Source organism: Protopterus annectens, chromosome 1.part0 (genome assembly GCF_019279795.1).
Source record: "Protopterus annectens isolate FY-2018-M chromosome 1.part0, PAN1.0, whole genome shotgun sequence".
NCBI lineage: Eukaryota > Metazoa > Chordata > Ceratodontiformes > Protopteridae > Protopterus > Protopterus annectens.
The window spans coordinates 1,826,115,201-1,826,139,095 of NC_056725.1; positions in this window are offsets into that span (position 1 = coordinate 1,826,115,201).

Here is a 23,895-nt window from a genome sequence, read left to right on the forward strand (position 1 = left end):
CTTACCGACAGAACACACACTGTGAAAGTAGCAGACTCCAAGTATGACTTTGGACCAGTGACGAGTGCAGTACCACAGGGTCCAGTCCTGGGTCTTGTCCTGTTTTGTATCTTCTTCCCTGAAGTAAACCTTAACATGGAAGGTCTGTGGCTAATGAAGTTTCCAGATGACTGCAAACTAGGAGCCATAATTGTAAATTCTAAAGATGTGGACATCCTACAAAAGGGCCTCACTGAGACAGATGGCTGTTTTCAAAGCCATGGGATCAAGCTCAATGCCAAAAAGTGCATTGTCATCCCCTTTGTTAAAAACTCTGTAGCCATGAACTACAACATAGGCAGTAGTATACTTAACACTGAAAGTGTGACAAGAGACCTTGGGTCACAGGTGGACAGTGGACACACCTGTGATAATCACATCCCCACAGTAGTCGGGAAATCCTCCTATGCGGCACACCTCATCACAAAAGTTGTCTCATGCAGAATAGAAAAGGACATTGTTCCCCTCTACTCATCATTCACACTAGAACCATAATAGAGTACAACGCCCCTTTTGCTATGTACCTCACAAAACAACTACAACAACTGGAAAGCCTGCAGCAATACCTCACAAAGAGCATTAGTGGACTGAAATACATGCCATACACAGACAATCTCAAACTGCTCCAGCCGTACTCCCTCACATATCGCCTACTCAGAGGTGATCTCTGCCTAACATACAAAGCTATGTCAAACACAGAGCTGTTGGACATGCTCCACATAAAACACTCATAATCCCTCTGATCTTTGGACCCAAAACCACGAGTGAAATACAAAAGGAAGGGGTGTATCCATTTACCTTATGGATACCCACACCTTCAGGTTAGTGGCACAGCATGAGGCCTTGGAGACCATGCAAGTGCAACTAACATTGGGCAAAGCTGCTTATCAGATGGTAGCCTGCTACAGATCACCTACCTTGTCTCAAGAACCTCACTCAGTATTCCTGAGAACAGTGGAAAATATAAAGGTCCTATCAAACACCATTATATGAGGAGATTATAACTATCCAAACATTGAGTGGGAGAATTACTTGTGTACAACATCCTTTGCCCAATGTTTCCTAGAGTTTAAAAACTCTATAGCACATTGGAACAGCTGGTCACCATGCCCACTAGAGGTGACAACATACTGGACCTGATCATCACCAACATGGGGTACCAGTGTTCCACAACAGAGATAAACCCCTTGCTGGTAATATCAGATCATAAAGTAATCACACTGGACATCCACATGCTACCACCCCAGTCAATGAAACCACTGTGAAGACATTTTCAAAAGCAAACTGCACACTTCCCAAGACCAAAGTGGAACATTCCAAAGCCCCCTTGCTATAGGATAATGCTATACAATCTGCCAAATCATTTACAAGTGCATCCTATGAGCATCTACAGGGATGCATGGATTGAGACATCCCAAATAAAACCAAGATGCACTCCGCCAAAAATAAGAAACCAATCTGGTGGTCATCGCCCATAGATAAGCTAGAAAACAGAAGGAGAAAACAAACACATGATAGAGCAAACTTCACAAAAGGAAAGGCATCACTGATCATTATTAGGAAGAAACAATTTTCGATCATAAAATAATCTAAGGCCAGTTTCTAAAGACAAATTGCCAAGGAATGTAAGAATAACAACCACAAAGCCTTCATTAGCTATACCAAACATGTAGGTGGCAACTTCCAAATATGCTGTCAGCTACTGAAAAATGGCAAGAAATACACTGAACCAACTTACATTGCCCACATCCTGGAGGACAAGTTTACTGCAAACTGCCCCCCATCACCCCCAAAAGGGCCTGTGTCCATCCCAGAAGAATTCAGAGCCCCAGGCTTCATGGACATGCAGGTAAAGACATCCCTCTCCAAAGCTAAGAACACAGCATCAATGGGACTGGATGGTGTCCCAGGCTGCGTCTTACACCAGCCCCAAAAGGAACTACACCCTCACCTGCATTCACTGTCCAGACTCAATCGTACCACAGGCTATGTACCCAAAGAATGGCATACACCCACAGTCATCCAGCTCCACAAAGGGGGTGCCACAACAGAACCTGGAAACCATTGGCCTATAGGTCTACTCAGCCTGGTCTGCAAAGCTATGGAGCAAATTATCATGGAACCCATAAACAGAGACATTGGGGACCTCCAGACACTGGACTCTACCCAACTTGGCCTTGTTAAAGGCAGATCCTGCCTCCTAAACTTAGTTGACTTATTTGAAACAGTTACCAAGGACATAGATGGAGGTGAAAGTAGTCCACACAGACCACCTGGACCTCACTAAGGACTTTCTACACCATTCCCCACTCTGTCATCATGGACAAGTTTACCAGCTTGAACATTACAGCTATGTCACAGGATGTGTGGCCAAGTGGCTCACAGATCAAACACACATGTTCAGAGTTGCGGGTGCCATGTCCGACACTAAACCAGTCACAAATGGTATCCCACAGGTCTTAGTCCTGGGACCCCACCTGTTCAGTAGATACTGCTCAGAGGTACAGGCAAGCATGGGAGGAGTATGGCTGAACAGGTTTGCAGATGACTGCTAACTGTGGTACATAATCGACTCTATGGCTGACACAGACATCCTCCAGAAGGGTCTTACAGAGACAGATACCTGGTGTCAAAACAATGCCCTCAAGCAAAATGCCAAAGAATGCATAGTCATCCCCTTTGAATAAAACAAAGTGCACACAAATTACCACATAGGTGGTAATCCAGTATGTACAGAGAAAGTCATTATGGCCCTGGGGACACAGGTAGACAGTAAACTCTCCTTTGATGATCACATGGCCAAAGTGTTTAGAAATTCCTTCTATGTAGCCCACCTAATGTCACCTAATGTAACCCACTTTGTCTAGACTGATAATGTCACCATCCTACAAATATACCTGTAGAAAGGAGAACTCCTGATAATGTGTATAGTGTGTCGTGTAAATGCATACGCCTGTAGTATCGTAAAGTAGTTAGGTAGGCGTTTGAATCCTGCACTTGACAAGTTTGTGTGTGATATCCTGGAAGAAGAGCAACCTTTTTGGAGACTACTAAAACACCTTAAAAGTGGTATACTTATCTTTGCAAGTCTGATGATGTCACCATGCTACAAATATACCTGTGGAAAAGACAACTCCTAGTAACGTGTCTAGCGTGTCGTATTAATGTGTACTTTTTGCGTATCATAAAATAGTTAGGTAGGGGTTTGAATCCTGCACTTGAGAACTGTGTGTGTTTGTGTTTGTGTATGATCTCCTTTGACAGGAGTAACCATTTTGGAGAGTAGTAAAACACCTTAAAAGTGGTATACTTAACTTTGTCAAGTCTGATGATGTCACCATCCTACAAATATACCTGTGGAAAAAAGAGCTCCTAGTAATTTGTATAGCATGTCGTGTTAATGCATACTACTCTAGCATTATAAAGTAGCTAGGTAGGGGTTTGATTCTTGCACTTGACAAGTGTGTTTGTGTGTGATCTCATTGAAGAGGAGCAACCTTTTTGGAGAGTAGTAAAACACCTTTGGTATACTTATCTTTGTCATCCTGATGATGTCACCATCCTACAAATATACCTGTTGAAAAGAGAACTCCCAGTAATGTATAGAGTGCATTGTGTTCATGCGTACTCCTCTAGTATCATAAAGTAGTTGGGTTGGAGTTGGAATCCTGCACTTGAGAACTGTGTGTGATCTCCTTGGAGAGGAGCAATGTTTTTGGAGAGTAGTAAAACACCTTAAAAGTAGTATACTTATCTTTGTCAAGTCTGATGATGTCACCATCCTACAAATATACCTGCGGAAAGAAAAGCTTCCAGTAATGTGTATAGCACGTTGTGTTAATGTGTACTGCTCTGTTATCATAAAGTAGTTAGGTAGGGGTTTGAATCCTGCACTTGGTGAGTGTGTGTGTCCTTTATGTGTGTGACACTGTTGGTCAATGTGTTGTGGGTTTTGCTTTTACTACTGTATGACATATCAGTATGACAACAGTATGTGCACTGCACGTCAGGTAGCTGTGTGGAAAATACATATACATACATGTGTACAGAGTGTGCTGCCACTTTCCAGACCTTAGGTCACATCTGTATGCTTGTGACAGGCCCAGCCACTGCAGTGATCCCTGGCCTAGGTCATCTGTGTCACACACACTCATTACGGTTTCTATTGAATAGTGTGAGTGAGGGTTTATGGCTGAGGTATATTTCAGATCTGTTCAAATGCAGCAAAGTCTGTCAATGATGGCTATTCATTATAGGTGTACAACAACCTTTGTGGATATGCATGCAGACCCCTTATTGCTTATGTGATCCACCGAGGGATTTTAAAATACCTTTGTTAATGTGATTACCAATGGAGAGATGATGTAATACTTGGCTGCATGTACACATTGGTACCTGTTCAACATGTTGGTGGCTACTACCTATGTGGTACTGTGGGGATACTATGTTTTGTAAAGGTGGATGGCTATGCTTTAGTTGGCTTATAGCTTTACAGCATGGGTTTGACAAGAGGTATCTGTATGTATGATACCCTTGTGGAGGATGCGTGTCATCTGGAGAATGCATTATAGGCCACAGGATGCATTTCCAGACATGGACAGACATATCTCTACTGTGTTTGCTGGTACCTAAGAGAGCTATATGCCAAACAGGAGTGGTCTCAGGAATGGGTGCAGGTGAATACCACTGGTTACTGGCATAGTATAGTACCTGAAGGATCCAAATGTTACTGTGTGTCCTACATCTGTGTGTCAGTTGTCAAGACATCATCTAACAATTGTTTATGGTCAGGCTGTTGAGGTTATGTATAATAAACCAGAATGCAAAACAATGACAGATAGTAACAGTATCACCCACAGCACAGTGAAAAACCATGTCATACACACTTGTGTACTCAAGTTCCAGAATGTGTGTAATACAATGCATACTGGCCACCAATAGAAACTATGGAGTGTTAATGTGTAATACAGGGCATGTCACCCTGCCCATGTATCCACTATGCACATACATGCAGACAGTGCACCTCCACCATGTTCACAAATGTACACCTGCAAATCTGTGCTACACACATCCCACATGTACTGTCCACTCTCTAATACATGCTGCCGATACTACACACATCAGTCAAGTGGCACGTGGGTGGACAATACACTATTGGAACTAACACTGGTGTAAACAATACTACATTGACAATCATAGCTTTAATGCATCATGCCTGCTCAGCTACATCTTCAAGGATATCATTATCAAAAAATAAATAAAATGAAAAAATAAAATAAATTACACTTTACTGCTGACAACATGCTAACATTGCTATATTGCTATAAAGTCACCCTGTGTATCAACACCATGGTAGCCTGTTCCTGCATCAATGTTACAGATGACAGGAGGTGGCAAAAGTTTCATCATATGCACAGGGTGTGTTGTTGGTTTGCCAGAGGCCTACATTGAGCCATACAATCGACATGTATGTGTGTGTGTGTGTGTGTGTGTGTGTGTGTGTGTGTGTGTGTGTGTGTGTGTGTGTGAGGGCCAAGAGTACTGCTATGGGCCAGTTTTGATGTAATGTGTGCAGGTATGTGTTAGCCCTAGGTGTCTGATTTATGTGTGTGTGTGTCTGCATGCACACAGTTCCACCATGTGGCTGCCATATACGAGGATTTGTGAGAAAGCCACTGACTGTACCTGCCAGACTTTACAGATCACCATCTCTGGCCATGGATACAGTACCTGTGCCTGGCAGGTGTGCTACTGACAGTATCAGGTACTAAGCCAGACTGGGTACTATCCTCAGAGGTGGACAGATGTACACTGGACCCAGGTCCCTGCTGGGACTGTCCAGAGCCATGCGCATGTGGTCTTCTAAAATGGTCTATGGAGAGCCCACCCCCAACATTGCTGGGGCTGGTACTGGCACTACAGGAGTGGCTGTGACTTGAGGGACGTCAGTGACGACTGCCAGCTGCTGATGTTATTGGCATACGTCCACGTCGACGTCTCATCCATACCGCACTGTCCTGACACATGGACATGACATTGCGGAGGACATCTAATGTCTCACCCCAACATCTATCAGTGACCTTAGTGTAATTACAGATGGCACCTGCTAGGTCACGGTAAATGTCAATTACAGTGGTATGTGCCCTCTGTGCCCTTAGTCCATATCTGGCGTACCTTTCCATACGTGCCTGTGCCTCCATGACAGCCTGGAACATGCGTGAGGTTGTAAGACCTGTTGCACGTCTGCCAGGGGCATGATGAGCAGCAGTGTTCCGACGAGAACCCCTGGACATCTGCCTATGTGGTACCATTCCAGACATCTGGGTATGGCTGCTGTGTCAGGATGCATGTGCCATAGATACCACACTGTCCTGGCCAATGCCAACTGTACACTGTCCCTCAGCTAAGGGCATTGGTGATGGATGTATTAGCAGTATGACTGCATGCATGGGTGAGGTGGACACTTGTGTACTGTCGATTGGTGGCCCAACGACAGACCCTGGCAAACATGCCTCAACACACCTATCCTCATTATCACTATTTGGCTCAGTGACATCAGGCGCCCTGCTGCAGTGAACCAGCCCAACCTCAGCACCTGTGAGAGGAAGACAGGAAACACAATTTACAACCTGTACATGATTTCGGAACACATGCACCCATGCACACATGAACACATGAACACATGCACACATGAACACATGCACACATGCACACATGAATACATGCACACATGCACACATGCATACAAATACACTCCTCAGTAAAGCAGCACACACACACAAACACACACACACACACACACACACACACACACACACACACACACACACACACACACACACACACACACACACATACACACCACCAGCAATCCAGAACATACTCAATAGCGGTTGATGGTGGGGTACAGTATCACAAGCCAAACAGTCATATCACACATGTCAGCATGCAGGACATGTGTTGCTCAACAGCATGCAGTGTGAGTGTAGACAGCCCTTGCTAATAACAGTATACATGGCTTTGATGCATATGTGTTGTTGTTCAGTGATTGGCCTCACCCTGGAATGCAGTGTGTACATGGACACAACATTGCTGTACAAGTATTAAAAGCTCTGCAATGTCCTGTGCACCATCACTCACAGGTATACATACCATGGCTGGATGTGTATCTGTGTGGCACATAGATATCCATTTCTGATTAAAGCATCTGTGTCTTTAGCAGATAATTGTGGACACAGGTTTAGCACATGCATGCTATGTATACATACAGGATGAGTGGTGCATGTATACCTGATGGAATACCATTGCTCAACATAGCCATTGTACAGTGGTTATGGTGAGTGTAGGACATATTGTGGACATGCCAGTGCCAGCCATGACATAGCATGCTACAACACAATTGCAACATTAAACATCACACATACTCAGTGTGTGTCATGTGACCTATACACTCAATAGCATTACAAGACATATATGTGTCACTTTGTACAAATGGTGATTGCTATGCATATTGTGTATAGGTGCATATGTTTCCACAAACACAACATTGAGGTGCATAGCAATTAATGCTATGTGTAGTACTATAGTTACTGTAACTGGATGGGGTGTAGTACCATGAGCCATCATCATGCAGCATCATGTGGTCACTCAAGGCTACTAATGTGTGCCAGACTGGCACCTAGCGTGCTGTAACTGAACTGCAGTACCATGGCTACATTCACCATTTCACAGCCAGTTGTTGCATGGGTTTGTAAGGGGCCCAATAGGGAGCATTGCCTAACATGAATGTGTTATGTGTTGAAGAGTGTCGCACAGCCCCATGATAGGCCTCTACCCCTCAGGTATATTATGTGTGCTGTGTGGATGACATTTAGGATACTAGAGTGTGACCTTACAGCGGGTGTCTGAATACGCCATGTGTAGCATATTAACATGTACTGCGTATGACAAAGTTGTGTATGTTGTGTGCATGTGTATCAACTCTGCCTATCCAATGTCCACTACAGTGTTGCCACAATTGTGTGGGATGCTCTGTGTATTGCATGTGTTTGAGGCAGCTTACTCACATTACTGGGATGTGCATAGTCTCACAGCAAACATGCACAGCATGCATTATGCGTAGGTGTGTTACGTTTACATGGTCTACACCTCACCCATGACATGCACATTTAATTTGCAATATTAAATGTAGAACACACTCACCAGCATGGGTCTGCTGCCTTGCTGTCACACCAGAGGGACCTACAAGAATATAAGACAGTTTGTCAGTGGCAACAACTGTGGCATTGCTACTGCGGGTTTGCAATCTTACAGTAGTACAATGGTTGACAGTCACAGGCTTACAGATTATGTTCCAAATTACCAGTATTGCACAACACCAGGCTCCACATCTTCTAACTACACAGTACACATCTCACATATGCATGATCTACCAATAGAGGTAACAGTAGTCTACAGATATGCCATGTTACCTGTACGCTCCATGTCAACTTGCTGGGTGGCTCTGGCCTCCATGATGATACATGTTTGCTGTTGTTGTCGTTGGCCAGGAGCCACCAGGCTCAGGAACAGCTCCTCCACTCTGGTGAGGGGGGGATGGATGGCTACCCCACCACCTGTGGCAAGCTGTTGTCTATGGACATCAGACGCACGCAGCCGGACATGTCTAAGTAAATCACTGCAGTGATGGCGTACCTGCTCATATGTCCCGTTATGCATGCCTATGTCATTTACCCTATGGACAACATCTTGCCACAATGCAGTCTCCTCATGCTGGTCCTGGCTGGTTCTTGAGAACAGCAGTGTGTAGTGCTGAACCAGGCTGGTTGTTATTTGTTCATCCTCTGCTAGGCTATAGGTAGGATTGTGATGGTGGGCCATGACCCTGGAAGACAGTGAAACAATATGTGTGAGCAAGTCTTGTGGCACACTTAACATTCTAAAGTACAGATATCACTGAACTGCCACCTATTGGCTGTCAGAGGATACACACTTTCAATACCACATATCAGTGCTTAACCCACAACTGTCAGACAGTGCCTGGCATGCTCTATATATCAAACCATGTTCTGCACAGCAACAAAAAGAAACCAGTATGTAAGACTATACAACAGTACATGGCACACTACTGTATGCGATACAATGCACCACATAGCCACAGGAGGTATATATCAAGCTAATGCATAAAGAAATATGTCATCCATTGCAATGATTGTAAAGTCCAGTTACAGTATTACCAGTATACCACACTAGTTGTTGATGGCAAACCCCTGCCTAACATATGTGCACATTCGTTAATATAGGTGGCATACTGCTGTACTAGACTATACATGTTGCTAGATATGCACTTATATCCTGTAACACACATATGACCAAGGGCATGTTACAGGCATACCCACACACACATCAGACATACATACAAGACACAAAGGTATGGCAACCCAGATGAGCTTTACCTGTGTACCATACAGTACTGTGTGTCAGTACTTACAAAACCTTATGCCTGAGGTATGTAATCTGTGAGGACTACAGGGAACACACAAAACAGTAGTTCCAAGCAATGTGGACATACATCATATTGTGCTGTTTAGGCCTACAGCTTCAGGTAGTACTACATTTCATACGGGATTTGGATTCACTACAGTACCAATCAATAAGTATACATGTACTGCTTTAGCCTACAATGGCACACCCCAGTCGACACCAAGGGACTACCTCAGACCATATGCCACACTGCTTTTAATGCCTAGCAATAGCATACACATCTTTTGCTGGGATCAGAGCTCGGACACAAAATAGCATGACAGAAACAGTTCCCCACTAAGCTATTACACATATACAGAACTTTGACACATTCACCAACACATTCACCATCACACTCAGTCAACCTCACATAGCAATTATTGGAACAAGTACATGTGGGTATGTATCGGTTCATAGGTAGGTAAAAGGCTATTGGCCCTAGGGCCTACAGAAGCCTAGCCATACACTACCTTGGCCTTTGACACACATGTAATTTAATTTCACGTGCCCCTGTCAAGCAGAGTCACAGAGGGGATTCCCGGGGTGTATTTCCTATCTCCCATCCAATCATCAGGATTATTCATGACGACTGCTAATGAGGAGCTTTGTTTGCTATTGGTAGGTGGTTTGTTCCAGAGTATGGAATGTCTCTGAGATAGGAATCTATCCTTCCAACATGTTCTGTTTATTGAGGTGACAAGGTTTAGGTCCCTAGAGGGTGTAGCTCATAGGGATTGTGATCTGTTTACATGGAGCATGTCCAGCAGCTCTGGGTTTGACATAGCTTTGTATGTTAGGCAGAGGTCACTTCTGGGTAGGTGGTATGCGACACAGTCTAGCTGTGGTTTTGTGGGACGGTCTGCATAGGACATCTGTTTGAGGCCAGTATTACTCTTTGTGAGGTATGTCTGTGGCCTTTCCAGTAGCTGTAGATGTCTTGTGAGGTACATACCAAATGGGGCATTGTACTCTATAATGGGTTTTAAGAGTGATGAGTAGAGGGGAACACTGACCTATATTTCCCTGGATGACACACCTTTTGTGATGAAGTGTGCCACGTAGACAGATTACATGACTGGTATGGCACTGTGATTATCACAGGGGAGACTACTGTCCACCTGTGTCCCATGGTCTCTTATCACACTTTTGGTGTTAAGTAGACTACCACCTATGTGGTAGTTCATGGGTACAGAGTTTTTGCCAGAAGGGATCCCAATGCAGTTTCAACACTGAGCTTGGGTCCATGGCTTTGTCACTAGGCATCTGTCACAGTAAATATGACCCTTTCTCTCTCTCTCTCTCTCTCTCTATATATATATATATATATATATATATATATATATATATATATATAAACACATACATATAAACATCCATTGGTGTACATATAGATATACATATAGGCACATATACAGTCCACCTTTCATGGTGTGAATATCAATTATGTGAAGGTTGTGAGGTATACAGTTATGTAATAATATTGTTAAGTCTTGTGCGGAATGCATTGAAGGTGTTCTCAGCCCATGTAGCTTTAGCAGGCCTCACTGGCTGCAACACTGCAAACCTGACAAATCATACCCATAGCGTTTAACCACCACATGTCATATACCAGCACTGTATGCTGTCTTGTTTGCCACACACTACAACCTACATAGAAATATGCACATAACAACCTTCACCAATATATATATGTCCACCCTTCACAAACAGTCACAGTATGTCCCTTGCTCTATGCACATGTACATATGCTAATATATCTGACACAGAAAGATCTCTCCATATGTGTGTGTCATACACACACAAGGTCCACACTGTTGTAAGTCCGTGGACCTCACGGCTGACCTGTTGGGCCTTGCTGCAACATGAACAGGTGTCACATGTGAGCACACAGTAATATTAGAGGGTGTATATATAGCTGCAAATGCTAGATTACCATACTAGCCTGGTACAGCAGTTGCCAATGCTAAGCTACACGTTAATATGTCTATCATGCATTTGTTACTCTGTCACATCCATGTTTATATAGCTGTATGCACTACTCCCCTAAACAGCCATTGTACACACTACTGTACAGAACACAGATAACATGGATCAGATGTTTGACATTTAATGCTGAGCTACATATGTCACAGTTATATCCCACTGCACACAGCTACACACTGATTTGTCCATGGCAGTAGTTATGCAGGGCATCTGTGCATAGATACGTACAGCTGCCACATATGGATGATTCAAATTATGTAGAGTACTCTTCAAAAACATCTACTACATGCCAGTAAATACATATCTGTTACATACCTTTCCTTTGCATGTGTTTGTATTTTTCAGTTCCGTGTGTCTTTTTTTTTCTGTTGCTGTTGATGTTGATGATGATGTCGATGTTGGTGTCTGTCTGCCTGTCTGTCTGTCTCTCTCTCTCTCTCTCCGTAACAGCAATGGAATGATTGCATGTGTGGACAGCAAGTGCAGCCTGCTTTTATAGGTATCTGCACATGTGCATGTGATGGCCTCTGCACCAATTGGTGGCCACCATTTGGTAATTGCATGCAGCCTTCTGTGTGGTGATTGCAGTACTCACTGTCATAGTAACCCAATGCTATAAATTGATAAGTCAGGTAGGTGTTGCCCTTTCAGCTTTCCAAAGTGGGGCCCATGCTTGTTTGCTGTGGACACCGTTGTGTAAGTCAGAAGGTTGGTATACTTCTTATATCTGAAGCTAGGGGTGTAGCCAGTGATTTTAATGTTGTACTCAGACCTGAATGTTGCCACTTCCAGTACACAGTTGTCAGTGTAGAATTGTACTCACTCCTACAAATGCTAACATAGGATACATGGGAGTATGCAGTTTCTTTTCTACTTATACAATTAGCTGCCATACATAAGTAGTTATTGAGATGTATTCATTTGGCACATGAACTGTTTGTGAACTGCTATACTGTGAATATTAATGTACTCACTTCTGCACAGTGTGTGCTTTTTCATTGTTGACATTAGCACAGGATGCTCAAGAAAACTGGACAATTCCAGTACTGAGTATGCCTACCTACATCCTTGGTGGACCCTGAACACACAGGTATTTTGTACATTTGGGTGGGGATTGTCCTGCTATGATACTGTGTGGGGGTTGTAAAGTGCTGCTGTAACATTATTTACTGTTAGAATGGCTGGTAGCTGGTTCTGTTATCACAGTCATGTAATGCAATTCCACAACAACTGCTGGTAAAGTTCCACAGAACAGGTTTTGTGTTATGGCATTCCTATCCTTCCTTTACATTCACTCATTCTGATGCATTATATATCTATTTCAGGAGCAACCTGCTGTATATCTACTGTGACTTAGTGGTACTTCATGCAGTCTAGTGAGTCCAAGGTCCGGGGTTCAAGACTGACAGAGGTGTTTTATTTTCCTGATGAGCAGAACAAGGGCCCTCACATGCAGGGTGACTAAGGCACCTTTAAGCAGTTGTAAGTGGGTTTGCGTGGGTTTGCGCGAAGCTTAGCAATACTTAGCTAAGCGCACACAAGCACACACTCGCTCAAACCCGCTAACTACTGCTTAAGAGTGCTTACAACCGCTAACCCCCGCGCTCATTTCTTTGAAAGAAAAGAAAATGAGGAGATAGGAAAGTGGTGAAAAAGGGGCACAAAGAGGGAAAGACAGTAGGGAAAACAGCTCGGGATGTGCAGGACGGGTGTAGGGAAGGTCCATAGCTGCCCATTTCTTTAACAGCAACAGCTGTACATATGCAATAAATTTGGAGGGAAATATGAAACCTTCTATCCCTGAGAGAGGGGTGAGGACAACAAAGTATGTTGTACTGACAATTAAATATCAGTTTATGTGTCCAGCAGACATGTGTGCAAAATGAGCAGCTATGTATGGGGCGTAATTTTTCTTGTGAGCAGATTGCCCTTTTTTTTCAGGTGAGAGTGGAATGTGGGGTAGGGGAAGTAGGGATATTTGGGGAGGTAGGTTGGGGAGGTAAACAGAAAAGACAAACAAGATGCATACAGGACCGGAATATGACACATGTGGAGGATGAACACCATTGACGGGGAAGGATGTTTGGAAATCGCAAGCCCATGAGCCCACAGATGGCAACAGTGGAACTGAGATCCCCACCCATGGGCAGGCACCACTGCACCTTCACAGCCCAGAGGGTGGCTGTGCTGGGGGCTGCGTAGGAGGGGCAGGCTCACCCGTGAGTCGCGACACTCGTGCCTCAAGCTGGCATACAGGATCAGTGACTGAACGCTCACTCTCCCTATGCACCACAGCCAAGACCATTCGGAGGGTGATAGGTGGCCCTCCTCCGGCCACGCTTGCAAGGGGGGGATGAGCCCCCTCCCCCGCAGTGCTTCCACCCAAAAGTGGCACAGGTCCAACAGAGGAGGAGGTCCTGGGCTGGGCACCGGACCTGCTGTTGCCAGGTGCCATCGCCAGGTGAGGTGGGACAGGTGGGTCTGCTGGGACCGGCCTTCTCATATGTTCTATGTTTAGGAGGATTTAATGACAATATGGGTTGGTAACAGCCAACAGCATTCCAAATTTGTTGTAACAGCATGCAGTAGTGTTCCCATTAACCCAACACACCAGAGTTCCAACAGTTGAACAGCAAGCATAACACATGCATATATAAAACAACAGTGGACATTCCAACAGCATGCAGGATTGATTGGTGGCAACAGGCAACCAAGATTGTGGTATTTGAACAGGGCACATGCATCAAAGTAAATTCAGATATTTATAAACCAATAGGACATATGTCCCAACAAATGTTTTGATATTAGACATACCCATTGAGGTGTGGAATTGCATTGTTTATGCACATACAGTAGGGTGTAAAAAGATACCTCCATTAACAACTTATATATACTTATGGTTTATACTACATTCCTATTGACTGCAGGTATATATCCCATACATGTATTATTACACTAGGCAATGTCCGTTAAATTGTGAAATGTGTTTTGCTAGTTCTTTATATACCTGACCTGTATCTGACATACAAATTGTCCAGGATGCAGATGTTACTGCTACATATCTATATATTTTATTTATATTTATATATCTACATATCTGGATGTGTTCAGGTGACATTATCAGTTATATTTTAACAGCCCCCTACATTTCTAGCAGCACACTGACATTTCTGGGGGACACAATAACAAGCTATTCATGTGCCAGATTAACCTATACATGCCGGCTATGAACCAACAGTTGAGGACTGTATATATGCTTAACAGCTACTGGCACTCCCTTCATCCACTTTATATGGGCCTACCCAAGTGTGGGTTGACAGCACTTAATACAACAGTACTATTTCTATAATGCAAGAGTACAACAACATTTCGAAGAAAGTGACACAGACACACTCCAGGAATTATGCCTTTATTAATTACACTACACACTTTTCTAGAGGCTCTCTCATTTATTTGATATTACAGTGCGTGCAGAAGACTTATTCAAGATGTATTATACCTTTATTAATGGGTCACAACACTCTTTTTTAGGCTCTCTCACTTATTTTATATAACAGTACATGCAGAGAAATTATTCAAGACTTATTATACCTTTATTAATGGGTGGGTTACAACACTCTTTTTCAGGCTCTCTCACTTATTTTACATAACAGTACATGCAGATAAGTTATTCAAGACTTGTTATACCTTTATTATTGGGCTACAACACTTTTTTCAGGCTTTTTCACTTATTTTATATAACAATACATGCAGAATAATTACTACCCTGCCTGGTGGCGCAGCCTTAGCAGCCTATCGCATAGGCTTGCTGATTCGCAGCATGGACACCTGCAGCTGTGAAGTAAATGAAGTGATATTGAGACATATACCTATCCATGATATAGACTACAACAGCAATTCTTACATACGTCATTCTATGGCTACCTACTCAGTAGTGGGGCATTTTCCATCCCATGGGCCTCTTGTATCCACTGGTTCAGTTGGTCCTCCTTGCATTTCTTCAAGTCTGAGTAGTGGTTCTGACCTGCTCACCACTCCGAGGGACGCTTGTGGCACTGGTGAGATCATGTGCTAGACGGTTCCAGGCTTCTGCTTTGTATTCAGTGCCCTGGAACTGGCCCTGCAGGAGTTTGTCATCATGATTATGGATGAGGAGCCAAACCATCACTTTTGACTCCTCAATGCCCCACCGTTGCACTCGAAAGTGAGAGCCCTCTCCAACACCAGCCATGCTGCCTGCAGATGGGAGCTACAACCAGTTATGGCAAGTATTCCTGCCTATGGGGCTTAAATATGCCTCATTTCCTGCACTTATTTGTGATTGGCCAGTTTTGAAAAATATCAGCTGAAAGCACAGCTGCTTAGCACTGGGTAAACTTTCATTAATATGTATGTGTGTGTTGAAAGTGCATGCATATCAGAAGCTGTCATGACTTAGTGGTTCAGTACTATGATTATAGTGCACAGTATCCCGGGTTCGAAGCCTGTCATTGCTTTTTATTTTACTACTGGCCAGACCAGCTAGGAGGTGTGGCTGTGTTTAGCCGACTTTGCTCAACTTTGCCCAACGTTGCTCTACATTGCTGTACAGTGCTCTACATTGCTCGACGTTGCCCGACGTTGCACTAGTTAGCGCGGTGCACAGCTACACGCAAACATGTTCTGTTTGTGCTAGTTGGCACGATGCGCAGCTCCGCGCAAAGCCATTGCACTAGTTAAAGCAGTGCTAAGCTATGAGCAATTATACTTAAATGTGCTTAATACTGGTAAACTTTGCTTATCAGTGCTTCACATTTCTTAAGATACATTACTTATGCATTCATCAGTATGCATAACCATTTCACCTTCTTATATATATATAAAATATCGTTCACTACTACATAGGCCATTTCAATGCTTTTTACTAAAATTTAAAAGATAAATGTCAGGAATTATTTAACTATACAGATTTCCTACAGAAAATAAAAAGGGGAGTGGTGGGACTCGAACCAGGAATGCCTCCTCTTTGTGCGAAGGCTCTACCACTATGCTATTGCTATTTGGCTTAATTTGCATATAAGTTTCTTGTTATCCTCTTCGATGTCTAAACTGCTAACTGTAGCTAAGCAATGGGCAAACCCATGCAAACACGCGCAAATAGGGGCAGCTATATCGGGAATAATAAAAAAAAATAAATAAAAGTTTTACATTTTATAATTGTACAGGGGTTTAGAATGTAGGGGAGTGTAGTGTTGGGTATGTGCACATTTGAGCGGACTCGCTCATGTCAGTTGACATTTGCCGATTGAGGGACTTGCAGGGGTGTGGATTTTTGGACTGCTCGGCAGTCCGACACGCCCCCTGCACTCGTGCATGCTCCATGTTAGCCTTAGGGTTGAGTCAACGCGCCCTCATGAATATGCATGGCGCACTGACATCTTCCTCTTAGGCTGCAGTTTCCATGTAAAAGACTTATTTAGTCTTACACGGAGGATTAGTGAATCCCAGGGAAGGTAATGAAATAAAAATTATACACTGATGTTTTCCCACCTATCTGTTGAAAAGAGAGGAATTTAAGGAATGGATAGTAGAAATTATTCAGGCTCTATTAGAGAAGATATAAACTTCTGAAAATATAGCTAGGGAGTGGAATAAAATTAAAATGTAATTTAAAAATAGGGTGGAAATGAAAAGGAGATATGGTTAAGAAGTAACAAGAATTATTTATAGGAACTGAGAAATATTAAAGTATCGCAAAATAGGGAGAATGTCATAGAACAAGAAGATGAGCAACTACAGAATGTTAAATAATAAAATAAGGGACTACGTTGATAATATGCATAAGTTTAGAAAGATTGCTGTTAAGCAACTGTTTTTTTGATAAAAACTTTTAACACAATGACTCAGACAACAGAAATTAGAAGGGACTGCTGTCAAGCTTAGGGAGCCTATAACAAAGAGGATAGCTAGGGATCCTGTGGGATTATTAGAAATATTTTAGAAATTCTATGAAACTCTGTATAAAGCAGAGAAAAAATGAAAATCAAGAAAAGGTAAAAATGGAAATGTTTATGGAAAAATTAAATATGCCAAGGCCAGAGGGAGAGGAAGTTCAGTTACTAACAATTAGAATAGAAGGAGTAGATGAGATAAAATGGTGATGTATAACCAATCTACAGGAAAGTCCCCATGATTAGATGGTATTCCTGTGGAAGTTTGGAAGCTAGGAGGGAAATATTGTGCAGGTTTTGTTTAACTATATTTTAAGAATAGCTGCATTCTGGAAGAAAGTGGTAGTAGCTGTACTACCTAATGAGGGTAATAATCCATCAGATCCAGCTTCATACAGGCCCATTTCAATATTAAATCATGATTATAAAGTGTATATGTCTATATTCATAGGCTCATAGGACATACTAGACTATTGGCCCTGAGGCCCTTATAAGCCTAGCCAAGAGTTTAGCCCATGTTTATACAAGTCAGAACCCAATGCCCCTGTCCAGCAGGGACATGAGTGGAATCTCAGGGATGCATTTTCTGTTTTCCACCAAGTTATTCAGATTGCGCTTAAAAAGAGGTAAAGAGGTACTCTGCTTGACATGGAGAAGGAGTACATTCCACAGATGGGAGAGTCTCTGGGCCATAAATCTGCCATGCCAACAAGTCCTATTGATGTCAAAGACCAGGTTGAGGCTGCACATGTGGGTTACTCAAGTGGAGCTTAACTTGCGGATATGAAGCAGTCCTATCAAGGCGGGGTTCAAGATCGCCTTCTATGCCAGACAGATGTCACCTCTGAGGAGTCTGTATGAAACTGAGTAGAGTGATATGGCTTTTAGCCTATCCATGTATGGTAAATTTTTGAGACCCTGGATTCTCCTGGTAAGGAAACTCTGTGGTCTCCCCAGCTACTACATATGCTTTTCAAGGTACATGCCAAACAGGGTGCTGTGCTCAATAATGGGCCTTATAAGGGGAGAATACAGGGATGCTATGACCTCCTTATCCCTGGATGATATACCCTTACTTATGAGGTGGGCCATGTACAAAGCTTTTCATACAACAGAAGCAACATGGTGGTCAAAAGTCAGGTCGCTATCAACCTGGGTGCCCAAATTGTTCATGACTGATTGTGTGCTTAGGACATTGTTATTAATGTGATAATTTGTGAGGACATCACTCTTATTTTTTTTTATTTATTTATTTATTTGCAGTTGGTTAACCAGGATAGTCCACTGGGCCAATAAGAACCCATTTTCAATGGAGTCCTGGGGAGGAAAGCTCCAAAACAAAGGTTACAAAAAGATTACAGCAGTTTACAATTTCAATCATTTGTAGGTTAAAGACAAAGCTTCAAAACAATGGTAACAAAAAGATTACAGCAGTTTACAATTTCAGTCATTTGTGGGTTCAAGACAAAACAAAGATTAAGCCATTACAATGCAATTTTTAGGTTTCATTTTGTAGAAGACCAAGATTTAAACAGGTGCAATAAAAATGTTTAGGTTAAATTTTGTAGAACAACAAAGCATTGCTATAGTAAATATATAGTTTCTTGAGTGGAATAGTAGGATTAGAGAATTATAAAAGGTAATTTACAGTTGGCTTATTATTTGGTGTCTGGTAATATATGATATAGCTGCCTGTAGGAAGTGGAGAATAGGCTATGAGGGGGTGGAAGCAGGAGCATTCCCATGAGGATGTTAGATGTGAGTGCAGTGATTTTTTAAAAGCAGGGAAGTTGGTGGTGATATGGATGGAGGGAGGGAGGGAGTTCCATAAGCGTGCCAGGGCAAAGGACAGGAGGTTTTGTCCTGGAGAGTGAAGGGGTTTGTACAGCTGTATTAGGTTTTGGTTGTTAGATCTTAGGAGTCTTTGTGACAGGTGCATTTTAAATGTAGAGCTGAGGGAGGGACAGAGGGAGGGATGAAAAATGAGTTTGTGAGCAAAAGTGAGCTGAGTATAGGAGAGATAGTTGGGAAGCTCTAGCCAGTTAAGTTTGTGGATAGATGCACAGTGATGGGTAGATGATTTGTGGCTAGTGGCAAATTTGGCAATTTTATTATAACAAGAGGACAGTTTTGTTTTGAGAGATGATTGTAGGCTTGTTAGGAGAGGGGCACCATAAAGGAGGGAAGGGATGAGAAATGTAGTAGCGAGAGTGAGCTTAGAAGATGTAGTGAGGAATTGATTGTGTCGGTAGAGCATGCCAAGTTTTTGGTGGTTTACTTTTATGTTTAGTTGTAGGTGGGTATTGAAGTTAAGCTGGTCATCAATCTGGATTCCTAGTAGTTTGGTTTCAGATACCAGTTCAAGAGGTATGTTATTCTGGCTAGTGATGGAGAATAGTTTTATATCAATGGTGTTGGTTTTTGAGGGGGTAAATACCATGTTTGGTTTTTGATGCATTGAGTGCTAGATGATTGTCCTTCATCCACTGTTCTGTGGTAGAGAAGGTGTCTTGAGTCAGTTTTAAGAGAGTGGGGATGGATGTGGCTGCACAGATAATTATAGAATCATCAGCATATTGAATAAGTTTAGCATGAGGGATTGAGTGGAAGAAATCATTTATGAATATATTGAAGAGGAGAGGACCCAAAATGGAACCCTGGGGGACACCAGTGGGTGTGTTAAGGAAAGAAAAGATGGCTTTTTCCACTTGACAGCTTGTTGTCTGTTGGAGAGATAGCTGGTGAACCAATTGAGAAAGGAAGGGGATAGGTTTAGATTAGATAGTTTAGTTAGGAAAAGGTTGTGAGAGATAGTATCAAATGCCTTAGAGAGGTCAAGAAGGAGGGTAGATACAGTAGAGCCAGAATCTCTGGCTTTATTTACAGTTTCCAGGAAGGTAAGGAGGGCAGTCATGGTGCTGTGACTGGGTATGAATCCGTGTTGTGTGGAAGTTAGTAAGTTATTATCTAAGAAATAGGGAAGGAGTTGAAAATGGATACATTTCTCTAGAAGTTTTGATATAGGAGAGAGGATGGTGATGGGACGAAAGTTAGTAATATTGTTATTATTACCTCCTTTGTGCAGGGGAATGATGAAAGCCCTTTTCCAGAGTTTTGGTACAAGACCTTCTTGGATAGAGCGATTGATTAGGATGCTGATGGGGAAGGCAATGGCTTTGGCAGCTATGTTGAGGAAGGATGAGGGAATGTTATCAGGGGCATTGGTGCATGGTTTTAGCTTTTGCAGGAGTTTTCTTATGGTGGAAGTAGGAATGGGTTTTATGGAGAATGGTGGGAGTTGAGAGGCTGGAGATGAAGAGGGTGACAAGAGGGGGGGGATGCAGAAGTAGGGGGTGAGGTGTTATTAGAAAAGGATGAGGTTAGTATGGAAATAGAGTCTATGAAAAAAGAGTTGAATTGGGTGGGCAGATCTATATCTAGTGCATTTAGGTCTGGGCTTGGGTTTTCCACTGAGCCATGTTTTAGGAAGGTAGTGATGCCTTTCCAGAATTTTTGAGGATTAGTTTTATGATTGTTTTGGAGTAAGGAGAAATAATTCTGTCGATCTGCTGTGATAAGCTTTTTAACTGTATTGTGAAGTGTTTTGAATTCATTAAGGGTGGTGGGAGTTTTGTTTCTTTGGTAATGTGCCTAGGTTTTGTCTCTAAGTCGCAAGGCAGTTAGTGTGTTTTTTGTTAGCCAGGGGGTGGTATTGTTTCTTATTCTTTTGGTTTTTATGGGGGCAAAACTATCAAGCAGTTTTAAGAAAGTTGTACTGAAGTGTGCAACAGCATTATCCAGGGGTAGAGTTTTTAAAGGGTTCCAATTTATTGATTTTAGGGAGCCTGAGAAGGTTATTGGGTTGAAGTTATTTAGGTAGCGAGTGCTGATGTAATTATGAGTTACTTGTAATGGAGAAGGAAGACATCTAGTGAAAATGGGAAGGTGGTCATCGAGGGAGTCAGGAAGAGTTCCAATATCAGGGTAGTAGTGGGGGTGAGAGACTAAGATCCAGTCTAGGGTACTGCCACTGGAGAAGTCTTTAGAGGGCCTGGTAGTGAGGTTGATAAGCTGAGAATACTTATATAAGTTGATGTTTAGGAGGTGTGTAAGGAATGAATGGAAGACCAATTAATATTTCTGTCTCCCATGATAATAGTTTAATTACTGATATTGGTAGAAAGCTAGGATAGGATATCCTCAAGTACTGAGATATTGTCTCCAGGGGGGATGTAAAGTGAGGCTATGCATATGTGTTTGTGTTTATTTAATTGAAATAGAGCTAATACTAATTCTGTATTGGAGAAGTGAGGAATGGGTTTGTTATAGGGAGTAATGGATAGGGAGGATGAACAGAGTTGAGCTACCCCACCACCCTTTTTGTGGGTCCTGTCTTTTCTGATGATTAAGTAGTTTGGTGGTACTATTTCAGCATCTTTTATATGAGGTTTTAACCAGGTTTCAGAAATAGCTAAGATGTCAGGTTTGTTGTGGAGAAGTCAGGTATGGAGGTTGGAGATTTTGTTAGCTATGCTTTGGGAATTTAGAGAAGCTAATAGGATGGATTTTGATGTAGTGGAAGTGGTGTTTGGGCCTGGGTTAGGGTGTATATCTCCAGACAAAAGTATGGTTGTTAGGTTTGGATTATGCTGATGAGCTGTTTGGATTGCCTTGTTTGTATGTTGTATATTATCAGATATGCATGGATATTGGAGGTTAGAGAGGGGCTAGAAAGTTTATAAGTAGTGCTTAGTTTGTAGTGAAAAAATAGATGGATGTTAATGGGACACAGTCCAGGGGAGATTGAGACAAATGAGTGTAAGTGAGTTGAAGGGAGTGAGTTGGTTGTGTGAAGGAATGGTGTGTGATTTGTGGAGTTGGGCTGGGTAAGGTAGTGGATATAAGTAAGGTTCAGAAGAAGTAGTAGTTGAATTGAAAATGATATAAGTTTTGTAAGCATGTTGAGGCTTTGATAAAGTAGAATATATAGTGTAGGGAAAGGGTTAGAAATAGATATTGTGTTATTAAATATGAAGGGAAGTGTGAGGAGATGGGTTGTAGGGGGAGGGGGTAAGAAGAAGATGGTAGTGAAAGGGGTGGAGTGTTATAGGTAGAGAAGAAGTAGGAGTGGTTAGGTGAGTATAAGTGTAGATGCACTGAGGGTGGATGGGATTTGGGGATAGGGTAGGGGAGCGGAGTGAGCCCGCAGGGCGAATGGAGCGGGTTGCAGCCAAGGAAGGTAGGCAGCAGGACAGTGTAAAAAACAATCAGTCTGGTGAAGGTAAGTACAGAGGAAGGTAAGCAGTGTGGTTAATGGGATTCTTGGGGTGCAGTATGAAGGGAAAGGAGAAGACAGATTCCAGAGCTGGAGATGGGTAGAACTGTTACTTAGCAGTTAAGAGAGAGGAGACTATTAATATGTTTTATTGTAGTGCGTGGGAAGGAGTGAGGGAAAAAGGGGTTATAGCTGGGTAGACACTGCCACCTAGTGGACAGAACCTGAGTTTGTAACGAGAGGAACCACTAAAGCAGATCGATAGGTGTAGGGAGGAAGGCGGCTCTGATATAGGGAAAAAGGAGCCAGGGATGAGGCAGGTATGGATGAGGCAGGTATGAGGGGAGTTCACAGTAAGAAGGGTATGGCTGCAGGCGATTCTGGCTGGGATCCTTTACTAGCACCAGGCAAGTGATAAAACAATTTCTCAAGCAAATTGCAGTAGGGATAGTAGCATGTTACATACTTTCTTTAATCCTTTAACTCTCCCTTCTGGGAGAAAGATAGGACTGTCCCTGTAGGGAGTCAGGCAAACAGAGTGAGACTTGCTATCCTGAGAATGGCCTTGGATGTCCAGGAGGGCTGGGTCAGTAGGCAAAGCGAGCTTAGGAGAAGAAAGTTGAAGAGCTGGAGAAAATAGAGAGAAAGACGTTTATAAAATTAAGTAGTAGGTTAGGCAGTAGTTAAGGATAATACATAATTTACAGATTATGAAATGTACAGATTAGGCAACAGTGAACATATACAAAACTAAGCACCAACGCATCATGAACAAGTCCCTACAAAACTAGGTGTAAAAAATCCCAACAAAACAGTTTAAAAAAGAAAATCTTCTAAATTAATACAATTACTTATCTATGTCAGTGTTACAGTGTAGTTTAATACTAGATTCAGTAACGGGATAAAATAGAAACAATGTAATTCCTGCAATAGATAAGCGTATTCAACAAATTGCACTTTAACCCACAGGCAAGTAGTGAAATTCACATACACAGTCACAGTGTCATTAATACTTGATTCAGTAACAGGATAAGATAAAAAAAATGATGTAATTCCAGCATTAGATAAGCGTTTTCAAATAATTACACTTTAACCCACTGTCATGTACTGAAACAGATTCACATACACATACTCTGACTAAGTTCA